The sequence below is a fragment of the Parasteatoda tepidariorum genome, chromosome 9 (genome assembly GCF_043381705.1).
Source record: "Parasteatoda tepidariorum isolate YZ-2023 chromosome 9, CAS_Ptep_4.0, whole genome shotgun sequence".
Classification (NCBI taxonomy): Eukaryota; Metazoa; Arthropoda; class Arachnida; order Araneae; family Theridiidae; genus Parasteatoda; species Parasteatoda tepidariorum.
The window spans coordinates 50,653,874-50,666,396 of NC_092212.1; the positions used below are offsets into that span (position 1 = coordinate 50,653,874).

The 12,523-nt window shown below is 29.9% G+C and overlaps 1 protein-coding gene across 1 annotated transcript in view; it reads right to left on the reverse strand.

Annotated features, from left to right (window-relative positions):
• LOC107444160 (QRFP-like peptide receptor) overlaps positions 1-12,523 on the reverse strand; it is a 116,022-nt gene that overhangs the window by 44,683 nt on the left and 58,816 nt on the right. The window lies entirely within an intron of this gene.

The window sequence follows — 12,523 nt, forward strand, 5'->3', positions numbered from 1 at the left end:
TATATATATATGAAGAGAGAGAGGTGGATAGATTGATAAATATTGAATGGATTTCTAAGAAGTTAAAACAAATTGAGTTAAAATGCATAAGAAAAAAAAGTCAGAGAGAAAGAAAAATTCTGAAAGGAGAAAAAAAAATATTGCAAAAAAAGGAAAAAAAAACATGCTCTTTCAGATCGATTGGTGAAAATATCAAGTAGTTTATTTGTTCTACCCACATGCCTTTTTCATTATAAAATAACTTTTTATTTTAATATCTATTTTTTGTGTCTTAAAATAAAAGTCTGCTTCAAAAATTAATATTTTATTGGGAAATATTTATTTCTTAATAATAAAAAATGATATTTCATTATTATTAAGAAAGATTTATGAGAAAAATTTCTCCTTGCCCTTATATTACTTATTATCATATATATGGGGTAAGAAATGAAACGAAATCAACTGCTTATTATTCCAGAAATTTCTTTTAAATATAGTTTTATTAGTTTAAGACAAATCTCGCGAAAATTTTTACACCATATAAATGAATAAAACCATTAATAGTTAGATATTCAAATGTTCTCTTTCGCTAGATGAATTTCTAATATCTCTAAAAAAATATTTTTAAAAAAACTAAAATCCCCATGCTATTAATTTTGAAAAGATCGCCAAGGAAATAAAAGAAAAAGTTTGTGTTTAATTTTCTGTCTTTTACAGTGATTTTTAAACCATTAAAAACCTTTTGTTGGGATAAAAACATGCGTATACTTTTGAGAATAAGTATTTTACCTTTTAATGATGTAAACAATTAGAGCTTAGTTAGAGAGTAGAAGATAAACTTCTTCAATTTTACTCTACGAATTTTTATTATCTTTCTATAAAAAGTACTTTAAGGGATTTATTTTTCATATAATGATAATCTTATTTTATCAAGTAACGGACATATTAATATTAAAATTTCTGATAATTATTCGAATAAAGTTAATTTATGAACTCATTGCTGTGTTATATTATTAAATAATGAAATTATGTTTGCACTTTCATTGTCGAATGACGCTAAATTTTGTTTTTAGTTAGGACATAAAATAAACAATTTTACACTGCAAATTTTAAAACATGGCATTCTTTTGCAAAATAAAATATCACCCTTCGTGATTATTAATAAAGCGGATATCTTGAATACTAAACAATTATCAACTAAACGTTATTAACTTAAACAATCTATTTTAATAAACATATAAAGCTATAAACGTGTTCTAAGAAATGCAAAAATTACTTTAATTTCTTAATTTAAACTAGTGTAAAATTAAGTAATAAAGCAATGTTTTCGTTTTATCTATATATAATGATTAATATGCGTTTAAACACGGCCACATACACTTAAAAGTTTTGATACTTAAAGCTGTTCTGCTCTGACTAATAAAAACTGAATTCGATTGCACAAAAGCGAATTTTTTTATGCAGGAAAGCATATAAAATTTAAAAATGTTGCAAACATGATGCTAAAATCGATAAATGGTATTTCCCAGTCTATATAAATTGAACTTTTGAATTCATAAATTGCTATGCAAATTTAAATGTTGACATAATGACACACAAATTTTTTCCAAAGCATAAAAAGTTACCTAATTAAGATAACTGCAAACAAAAGAAATGGAAAGAAATAATTGCACAATTAATTTCGAAGCCAATTACATCAAACTGACGTAAGTATCAATAACCGAGCAGTATCAGAATAATATCAGAACACCAGAAAAAATATGAACCATTTTTTAATATCCACCATTTTGAATTAAAAACATACGGTTCAATTTATGCAACGAACGGACCTATACACCAAAAATGCGATTGCTGAACGTTGTAATTGACTTCAATCACGTTCTAGTTCACAAACTAACTATACGGAATCAAATACAGAATGGTTATAAGATAGCTTTGCCAACATATAAGCAGCTGGCATTTTTGAGAGCTTGTTAAAAAGAAAAATATCAGTGTTAAAAATGATAATCTAGTCCTCACAGTTACAGTTGACGGGAACATAATTTCGAATTATTCAAAGGGCATTTTTTCATCATCTTTATTATATTCAAATTTGTTGTAAAATTCGATAAAGCTTTAGCATCAAGAAAAAAAATTATCACAATTACAAAAGTTTTTAAATGGAATGATTAATTAAAAGGACAGCGATATCAAGTTTTTTTTCCAAGGCTCACCTGGAGAATGACCTTTCGTCACACAGGCATCTGAAGGGCAGATTTGTGGGCCACTCTTTTAGGAGCACCATATTAGGGGAACCAACTTCGCTCCCACCGTAAGGACAGATAGTACAGAGAATGAAGGAACATCCATGCCTTGCCCGGTATTCAAGCCCAGAACTTTTCTGATGCAAAGCTAGCTCCCTGACCCCCTGCAAGCCTGTCGACCAATGGTATAAAGTAGCAATAAAAAAAGAGAATTAAATAAATTATTCACATCTTTGCATTCAGTTTAACTGAATACGCTTTGACGACAGCGAGACGGCAAAAGAAGGTATAGTGAATTGAGTGCAACATCTTTTTTCTTCCTCTTCGAGTTGATCAACATGCTCTTCACAGTAGAAAAAAATTATCAAACTTTACTGTCTAAACAGACAAAATGCCACAGACATTAGACAGCAAATATGTAATATCTGCTGCTGATACAACTGATTGTGGAAAAATCAGCTCTTATCTTTGACTCTGCCTAGTGGAGTCGGCGCAATATAAGTTAAAAGTATTGCTTCAGCCCTGCTTCTGAGATTTTTACTGACTCTAGTGATTACACTTCTTATCTAACAAATTGAACCATAAGTAATTAATATATAGTTCAAAAACGACAATTCTTGGTTTAGGCCATTTCTTATTTCATGTTTTTATTTTAAACTGTTTTAGTTCAGAATAAAGATTTATTTTATTCATTCAAAAATTATTGCTTTCTTCGGGTGTTTTTAAAATTGTGATGAGCCATTTCCTAGAATTTTTAACCATAATAACCATTTTAACCATAAATAAATAAATAAAATAAATAAATAAATGAAAATAAATAAATAATAATCAAAATAAATAAAATAAATGAAAACTGAAAAAAGGCGATAAGGAAGCACCTTTCATTCTTACTTCTTTTATGATTTCTGTCACAAATTTAAATTCAAAAATAAATAAATAAATAATTTAAAAACAATAAATAAATAAAAGCTGAAAAAAATGCAATAAGGAAACACCTTGCATTCTTACTTCTTTTATGATTTCTGTTACAAATTTAAATTCAAAATAAATAAATGGCAAAAGGAATCAATGGTGGCAGAAAAAAATAATAGATTCAAATTATATTTGGATTCTGGATCATGATCAGCCATTAGAAAAGAATTAAATATCTGAATTAAAATGAACAACAATGCAAATAAGTTAAGGCAGAAAATAGAATCTGAAGAAAATTATTAAAGTTAATGTAACGTAATTGTTTAAAAAGATTGGCAGTACATAACAAATGTATAACGCAGTAACCCAATAGGCTCAGAGCTCAGATTTATGTGAGACTGGGAGTGAGCAAATGGGTATCACTAAATTGTAGAATAAAGTGAACGCGATAGTAAGTGAATCAGAAATTTATGAGTTATGATAAAAGGACCAACAGTATTCAAAAAGTATGTATAACATGAATAACGAATGCATAACGAATGAGTACATATGAATGAAATAAGCCTTGTATATGGTACCGGCAAAGTATGAAATGCCAGCATTATATATAATGCCGGATGCTATTTCGGCAAAGTATGAAATAAACGTCCTGATGAGGTTATTATGTAAATGATATGCATGTTAATCGGTGGTTGTTGACTTTCACCGGTGAATGTTGACAATCACAAAGTCGCTTTGGTGAATGTCCGAAATATTTATTACATCCGATTTTATATTAATTTATTCGTGGATATAAATATTTTAATACTTACTGACGATAGATTGTAAGAAACATCAGTGTTTGGAGTGTCGGTCAAATGTATACCGGGCAATGGCACTTGACCTTAAAAAAAACATCAGTGTAGGGTATACCGGGCAACGGCACTTGACCTTAAAAAATATCAGCGTAGGATATACCGGGCAAATGTATACCGGGCAGAGACACTAACTAGACCTAGTATGAATAGACCTTTGGAAAATGTTCGAAATATATACTAGATCTAGTTAAGTGCCATTGCCCGGTATACATTTGCCCGATCCTCCAAACACTGATGTTTCTTCTAATCTATCGTCAGTAAATATTAAAATATCGAATAAATATAATTATATCCACGAATAAATTAATATCAAATAGGATGTAATAAATATTTCGGACATTCACCAAAGCGACTATGTGATTGTCAACATTCACCGGTGAAAGTCAACAACCACCGATTTCGGTCATTCACAGTAACATGCACATCATTTACATAATAACCTCATCAGGACGCTTATTTCATACTTTGCCTAAATAGCATTTGGAATTCTATAGAATGCCTAGGCACGTTATACAATGCCTAGGGTAAGTATGTAATACTTCTCACATTTCATATTTTGCCTAAAAACATCCGGCATTCTATACAATGCCGGAGTTTCATACTTTGCCGGTAACATATATAAAATGAAGCGTTTTGTCTTTTTGACACGCTAATAACAATTGAATAATTTATTTTAACATATTTTATGTATGAATTTCAAATGAAGCAAAATTTCAAATATTTAAATTAATTAAAGATAAGAAAAAAATTAAGCAATCAGCGTAAATGAAGAAATTTAAAACGATTTATAAAATTTTTTCATTGAAAATAATAATAATATATCATTCATCCTTTTTTTATTCAACATTTTCCATCGAATGGTCTTTGATAACCTTTTTATGAAATAAAGTTCATTACCTAGTCATAATAAAATGCTTTCAACCTTTTTTTCATTCGAGTTCCTGAATAAACTATAAGTAGATTATAAAAAAAAAAAAGCAATTAGTAACTGAATGAAACTTTTAAAAGAGTTTCTGCGTTGAAAACAAATTTTTTTTATTGCTAGTAAATTTTTAATTTAAAGTTAAGTTTATATTTGATTTTCTATCTGAATTAAAAATTATGTATGAGTGGGTGATATTTGACTGTAAATCGAATCTATTTTGTTGCGCAGGTTAAGCTTAAAATGAGCAAGCTTTTTTTCTTTTCAGTATTACTGTATTACTGTGTCGTAATGCATTTTTTTCCCAAACTATTGCATTAGCAGTATTTTGGATAAGTGAGGAAATAAAAGAATTGGTACTAGGAGAGAAATAAAAGGATTTGTCACTTTTATCAAATATAGAACTTTTCCATTCATACATTAAAAAAATTTCTGGTAAAATTACCACACTGTATAGTAAAGACATTTCTCATTAAAAAAACATAAATAAAGGCAATTAAAATCGGAGTATCTGATATTTAAACCTTTCATTTGGTAAGTTTTTTTCATATGGTAACGGTCCACCAAAAATTCTGGTTTGCAAAATTATAGTTCTTATTATCCCACATTTAGTAAACATTACAAAATTAAAAAGTAAATTTAACCCATTAAATGGTTTTTTTGCCATCTACTAAACTGCCATGATAAAATCATCAAATTTTATCACTTATTATGAAAATATCACTTATTGTTATAAAATCCAAATTTTATCACTTATTATGTTGCTGTTAGTTTTACCAAAATCATTACCAAAGCACTTCTGTCAAAAAAAATATCCGGCTTTTTGATGTTCCAATAAATTTCCATCCAATTTTGAATAGTATATGATAAAAAACCAATAGCGCATTTTTTTATTTTTTTAAATAAAAATAAATCCAACGTGCATTTAAACTAATGAAAAAAGACGTTAAGTCTTTTCATCTACTTCTCATCATCTCACAATTCTTATTTAAAAGAAATATTAGCTTGTTGTAACTCAAACAGTTTTAATATGATTCGTAACAAAACATCCTCATCTATATTCAACGTCGAATAGTTCTTAATAATACTGCAATGTTTTCTTTCCATGTGATTCAAATAGTGTGCTTACATAGACGATCATGTCAAGCAAGTTTAATTTTAATCTTCCATCATTGGAATATATACACACTTTAAATGTCATTTAAGCTGTGGAACTTAAAAGTGTTTGCTTACTTTTCGTATATTCTGGAATCAGCCAAATCTTGATTTAAACTTAAACTCACAGAAAAAGAAAACACCTGTTAAATCTAAAAGTAAATATTATTCAGTTAATTAAGAGAAGATGTAAACTTCCGTATGAAATTTCGAGATTATTTTTCTTATCTTTCCTCTTGATGTTTGCAAAATAACATTTCAGCCTTCCTGTCATCATGAACGCGTGTAACAAGGAAACTCAAATGACTGTTGATTTGTTGATAGAATTTTTGTGCGTAAATATGCAGTCTTCATAGTTCACTGTAACTGCTTAAGGCAACTTCACAGATTGTTGGAAAAATATCAAAACAGTCGAATGTTTCGAGAAATTAGCAACGCTAAAAATATGCAACTGAAATATTTAAAAAAAAATTTCAGCACTTAAACCTCTGGGGTATGGTGGGGAAGTTTCAAATTCTTAAAAAAAAAAAGAAAACCCCTTTTTATTACAAATTTGAAATTTTCAGAAAATTTCCAGATTTTACCCTAATTTCTTGCAAAAGTTTTTTGTATTTTAGTTCGCAAATGGCACTGTAATTACAAAATCAAAATTTGGGTACAGATTGTCTAGAATGCAGGTAGCTCGAAAAGATGTCAGAGGGAAAAAATAAAAAAGTGAGAAAAACGATATGGTCAAAATTACCAGAATAAGGTAAACGTTACAGTGTTTCTAGCTCAATGAAAAAAGCAAACAAAAATATTGGTAATGTGATTTTTTTGTAAAATTAATAATAAAATATGGTTTTATAATATGCGATAAAATTTTTAAGCATGGTAAAATTCTGTAATTCTATCATGATACTCTATTTTAGAGCATGGAATAAAAACCATTTATTCCATAAAATTTTACTTTTAAATTTTATATTCTTTTACCAAATGTGTGGAAGGTTAATAATTTCGAAAACCAGAATTCCCCCGTAAACCTTTAATATACAAAAAGAAAAATTACCAAATGAATGGTTTATAAACCACATATTTTGATTTTATTAACTATTATTATGTTGTTGTTTTTTTTCACATGATATCATTATCATTATCATACAGTACGATAATTTTGCAAATCATGCGAATTCTTTTCGAATTTTTTTCTCTGTGTAGAAATGTATAATGTTAGTAAAAATCTATCTAGTGAAACTAACTTTGATCGACGCCCTACATCCTAAGCAGAGATGGGGACAATCAAAACACTTTAGTAACACGCTGAAAAAGTTGAACAGATTTAAAAATTTTACTTCAAATAAAACTACACAGCTTACTGTATATATTAAATCTGGACACAAACTTTAAAATCATGACACTCTAAACTGTCTCATTTTCACTGTTTGAGTGATCAAATGAAGAAGTTTTATAAGCTTTAGTTTAACGTTCTAAATTTGAAATAAAACAGTATAACGGTTTTCTCAACAAGCAGCTGCTTTGGTTTGATGCCCAGGAATTTTGTTTAATTTATTTGAGAGTCGATACCTTTGTTAACGACATCAGTTTCTTACCACCTCTCCATATCACGTGGAAATACATTTTACCTTCATTCGCCCCTCTCGGTCATAGCGGTTTTTCTTGTTCTGTTTTTCATCCTTTTTCTCTTTCAGCTACTGTGGTTCTTCTATTTTAAATCACTTTTGTTTCCTCGTATCTAAAAATGACAAGTCTTGAAAAATGTGCCTCTATATTGAGCACTTTTATAACCGTTGTTGAACGGCTCACCTAATTTTTGGGGGTTTACGACTACTAATGTTCAACTCCATAGCCTTGTAGTTTTAAACTCAAACCAGAAGACAAGGGCACTCCTGGATCAAATATTGGGAGAAATTTGCCTTCTCAGACGACTTTATGATGGAACTAGCCCGCATTTGCGTAACCTGGAAAAGGAAACCACCAAAACCTCCCACGGTTATCCTGACGGCAAAGGGACTCTAACCTGTGATCCGTCTACCACTGAGGATATTTTACGTCAGCACTGTGCAAGTTTAAATTTAGATCTGCTATTTTGCCGTACCGCAGATAATATTTGTGATAATTCTCCTTCTAAAATTTTATCATATTAGATGATTTAGTATTTTCTTACTTCCTTCTTGTGTGTATTTGCGAACTTCTTAAGGCAATGCATAAATAGGTTAATGTCCAGATTTTGGATGTATCCTTCAGGACATTAATCTATGAGGGCATCATAACCAATATATTGCACCACACACTTGAAATTAATATCACATCTTTCAGTTTTCTTCCACTAAAATCATTCAACACTACTCTTCATCCTCCGATTTTGATATTTGGGGGTCATTCTACATTTTGAAAAATTGCAATAATTTCGTTGATTATCTTAGTAATGATCGAGTATCCAACTGTTTCCTAATATTTGGAAGTCTATTTTTATTTTTATCTGCCGCAGACTAGGTTTCCCGTCAAATCACCTCACACGTATTTCTTATCTCTCCCTTGTTATTTCCTTATTCAATCTTGTCCCTATTGGTTTTACGAGTGATTCTTCACCTAATACTTTACGTGTGTTTGTTTCTTTACTTTTCCATATTCATTTAACGTTTAGACGCCGTGGAACTTGTTTATAGAACTGAAACTATAGTATGTCAATTTATGTACTCTAATTTGTGCTTTATTCATGTTGTTTTCTTGCTTTTGTCTATGTAGCACAAAGTGTACCCTTTCTTTTACTGAATTTTTAAAATAATTAAGTTGTTGTGTGTTTTAAAGATTCGAAAATTTTTCACGGCGAGATGGCATATATAGTTTAAAATTATAGCTTTGTTACAAGTGTAAGGCACTTAAGAACTGAGACTTTTCTTATTTTTTTTATTGATGAAAAAGCTTCGAAAATCTATGATAAAACAAAAATGAAGGTGTGTTTATCGGCCAAATATGATAAGTTCGGGGACACACTCCCTAAAATGGTGCCAATCAATGACTCACCATCCAAAGGGGGACAATTTTCTGCCTCAAATGGGATCGCATGAAACAGTACGAAAACAATAGTAAAGTTAGAAGCTTTCAGATTGCTAGTAACACAAACGCTAATACGCATTTAAACGGTTTTTTAAACTAAGTCTCACATAAAAGCAAATAGGAAATTTAATTGAAGAAAAAAGAACAAAGGGGCTTTAAAATGCCTGCAGAGATTTGAATAGGTTTCTCATTATTTATTATAAAACTCTTCTATTTCTAAAAAAGTTCTGAAAAAAAATGAAACTCATTATTGAAATATAAGAAAGTAGCCTTCATTTAACTTTTTTTTTCTTTTTAATACTCTCAAAGAACGATAAAAAAATAATTTGTATTTTAATACATTTCGCAGTGCCCAATTTACAACCAATGCATAAAATAACAACTTTTTGAAACTTCAATTAATTTTCTAAAAATTATAATGACCTTTTTTTAAAAAAACAATGAATAGTTTTGCATTTTATTCAATACCTTTCATATTTTCTTATTAATTGCGAAAGTGTTAAATAAAACTATTCGCAAAATTTTTTTTGTAAGCTTTTTTCATTATTTTTCCTTTTTAAAGTGTATCGAAATAAGCAATTCAAAATGTTATTACTTCTTGTAAAAATCTGTAAGAACTTTATTAATCTGGATAAATATTCCCACCGTCGTCGTTTTTATTAATTCTTTTTTCTCCATATTTCACTTTCATCAGTTAACATTATTTCTGCTTGTTTCACTTCCACTTTTTTAACCTATTTTTTGTCTTTATCACAGATTTTAGAACTTTATTATTCTGTGACAAAAATTTAGTAATTTAAAAAGAATTTCATATTAGTTTGCATGTAAGAAAGCAACAAAAAATGTATGCTTTCAAAACAGCAGAAATAGAATAAAAAAATCTTTACTTATAAACTATTAGAAAAATCGGACTTCACTTTTCACAAACCATAAAAACTATCCAATTCTCCTCTCAGCTGTCAACATTGTTTTTTCTTCATTTTCCTCATCTATCAGTTCTCAGCATTTTCGCTTGCCTTACATTTAACTGTTTCTACACTATTTTGAGTGGAAAAAAAATATAGAAAAAGTTTCGAACAGAAAAGTATTCAATCAACTTTGCGAGGGGCCGGGATAGCCTGGTCGGTAGGGCGCTGGGTCCATATCCAAGAGGTCGTGGGTTCGATCCTCGCCGGCCGAAGACTCCCCGTGTAGTAAATGGTGACTGATGCACGTTNATTAATTTTCTAAAGATTATAATGACCTTTTTTTAAAATAACAATGAATAGTTTTGCATTTTATTCAATGCCTTTCATATTTTCTTATTAATTGCGAAAGTGTTAAATAAAAGTATTCGCAAAAGTTTTTTTGTAAGCTTTTTTCATTATTTTTCCTTTTTATAGTGTAGTAACTATATCGAAATAAGCAATTCAAAATGTTATTACTTCTTGTAAAAATCTGTAATAACTTTATCAATCTGAATAAATCTTCCCACCGTCGTCGTTTTTATTATTTCTTTTTTTTTAATTTTTTTTTCTCCATATTTCACTTTTATCAGTTAACATTATTTCTGCTTGTTTCACTTCGACTTTTTTAACCTATTTTTTGTCTTTATCACAGATTTTAGAACTTTATTATTCCGTGGAAAAAATTTAGTAATTTAAAAGGAATTTCATATTAGTTTGCATGCAAGAAAGCAACAAAAAATATATGCTTTCAAAACAACAGAAATAGAATAACAAAATCTTTACTTACAAACTATTTGAAAAATCAGACTTCAATTTAGACACAATCAGACTTCACAAACCATAAAAACTTTTGTTGGTTTTCCCTGGGAAGGATTGCTACGAAGTCTTTTTCTTTTTATACCGCCAGATGACGTTCTTTTTAAATTTGTATGTGTTTGTTTGTTTTTTGTTAATAAACCTTTACTTTCTGTCTGAATCTCGATCCACGGACTACAGTTGGCAGCACGGCTGTGGTTTTGAAAATTATGACGCAGTAAAAAGTTTCACTTAGTTTTGCCGTGATTTACATCGTTTAGATTCCAAAATCAAAATGAACAGGGATCTGCCGAGTATCCCACTGCTGAACAGTGATAACTTTTATCAATGGAGTATTAAAGTCAAAGCTTTGCTGACATTAAAGAAAATTGCAAATGTGCTAACTGAAGAAGCCCCCGTTGATCCAAAATTGCGGGAACAATGGACACTAAGCAATGCTGACGCAGTTGCATACATACAACTATCTCTTTCTGACGACCAAAGTCAGTGCCGTTCCTGGCGGGTATGCAGCGAATGCCCCGCACGCAGGCGCCCAATTTAAGGGGCGCCAAATTCAACTATTCGATCAATGAGCTTGCATCTGCAAAAGCAAGACGTGTTATGTTCTAAAACTACCTTGTTATTTGATAATTAGGTACTTAGGTATTAGACAGATCTTGCACATTTTCAAGTTAACGGATTTGTTTGCGTTGAGAGTTTTAACTCAATTCACTCAGATGAGTGAATTGAGTTATATTAGATTTTTTGTTAATTTCCGAATGGACGTGTTTTATTTATGACCTATATTGTACGTTAATAGTCTATTTTATTTGATGTTGAAAATAAATTTTTTGTCATATTTCTCGTTGTTTTATTTTATTACGCCCATTTTCATAATCAAACACTTACACTAAAGTGACTTTAGTCTATAAGGAAACTATTCAGTTTAAACCTCAAACTAAAAATGATTATGAAAATTGCCCTTATCATCAAAATTTAAGCATAGTATATAGGGGCGCACAAAATTATTCTTGCACGCAGGCGTTCGCCACCCCAGGAACGGCACTGACCAAAGTCTTCAGTTCGCAAACGAAACTAATGCTAAAATTCTATGGGAAAAAATTCAAAGCACATTTACTGGTAAAACCGAAGATCGAAAAATCGATGCAAGTAACGAAATAAAAAATCTTGAAATGAAAGAAAATAAAAATGTTTCAGACTATATTGCAAGATCACGAGGACTTAAAACAAAATGTTCGTCCCTGGGTCTGGAAATTTCGGAAAGAGAACTTGTATTTTATACTGCTAGAGGGTTACGAGGAAAGTTTTCCAAAATAAGAGAAATCCTGAAAACCCAACGTGAAAAGCCAATGGATGAAATTTTAGAAATACTGCGGGAGGAAGAGAACAGCTTATCAAAATTAAAAAATGAAATTCCTAGACGAACAAAAGCATTCGGAGTAAAATATAAATATGAAAATAGAAGCAGGAAGAAATGTTTCCTCTGCCATAAAACGAATCACCTAGTTAAAGACTGCTATTTCCGAAACAAGAACGAGGGAAATCAAAACCAAACATCTCAAGAAAAAAGAACATTTTTGAACTATAAATCGGGTATGAACAAAACCAAAAATAATAACGCTCATTGTGCATTTG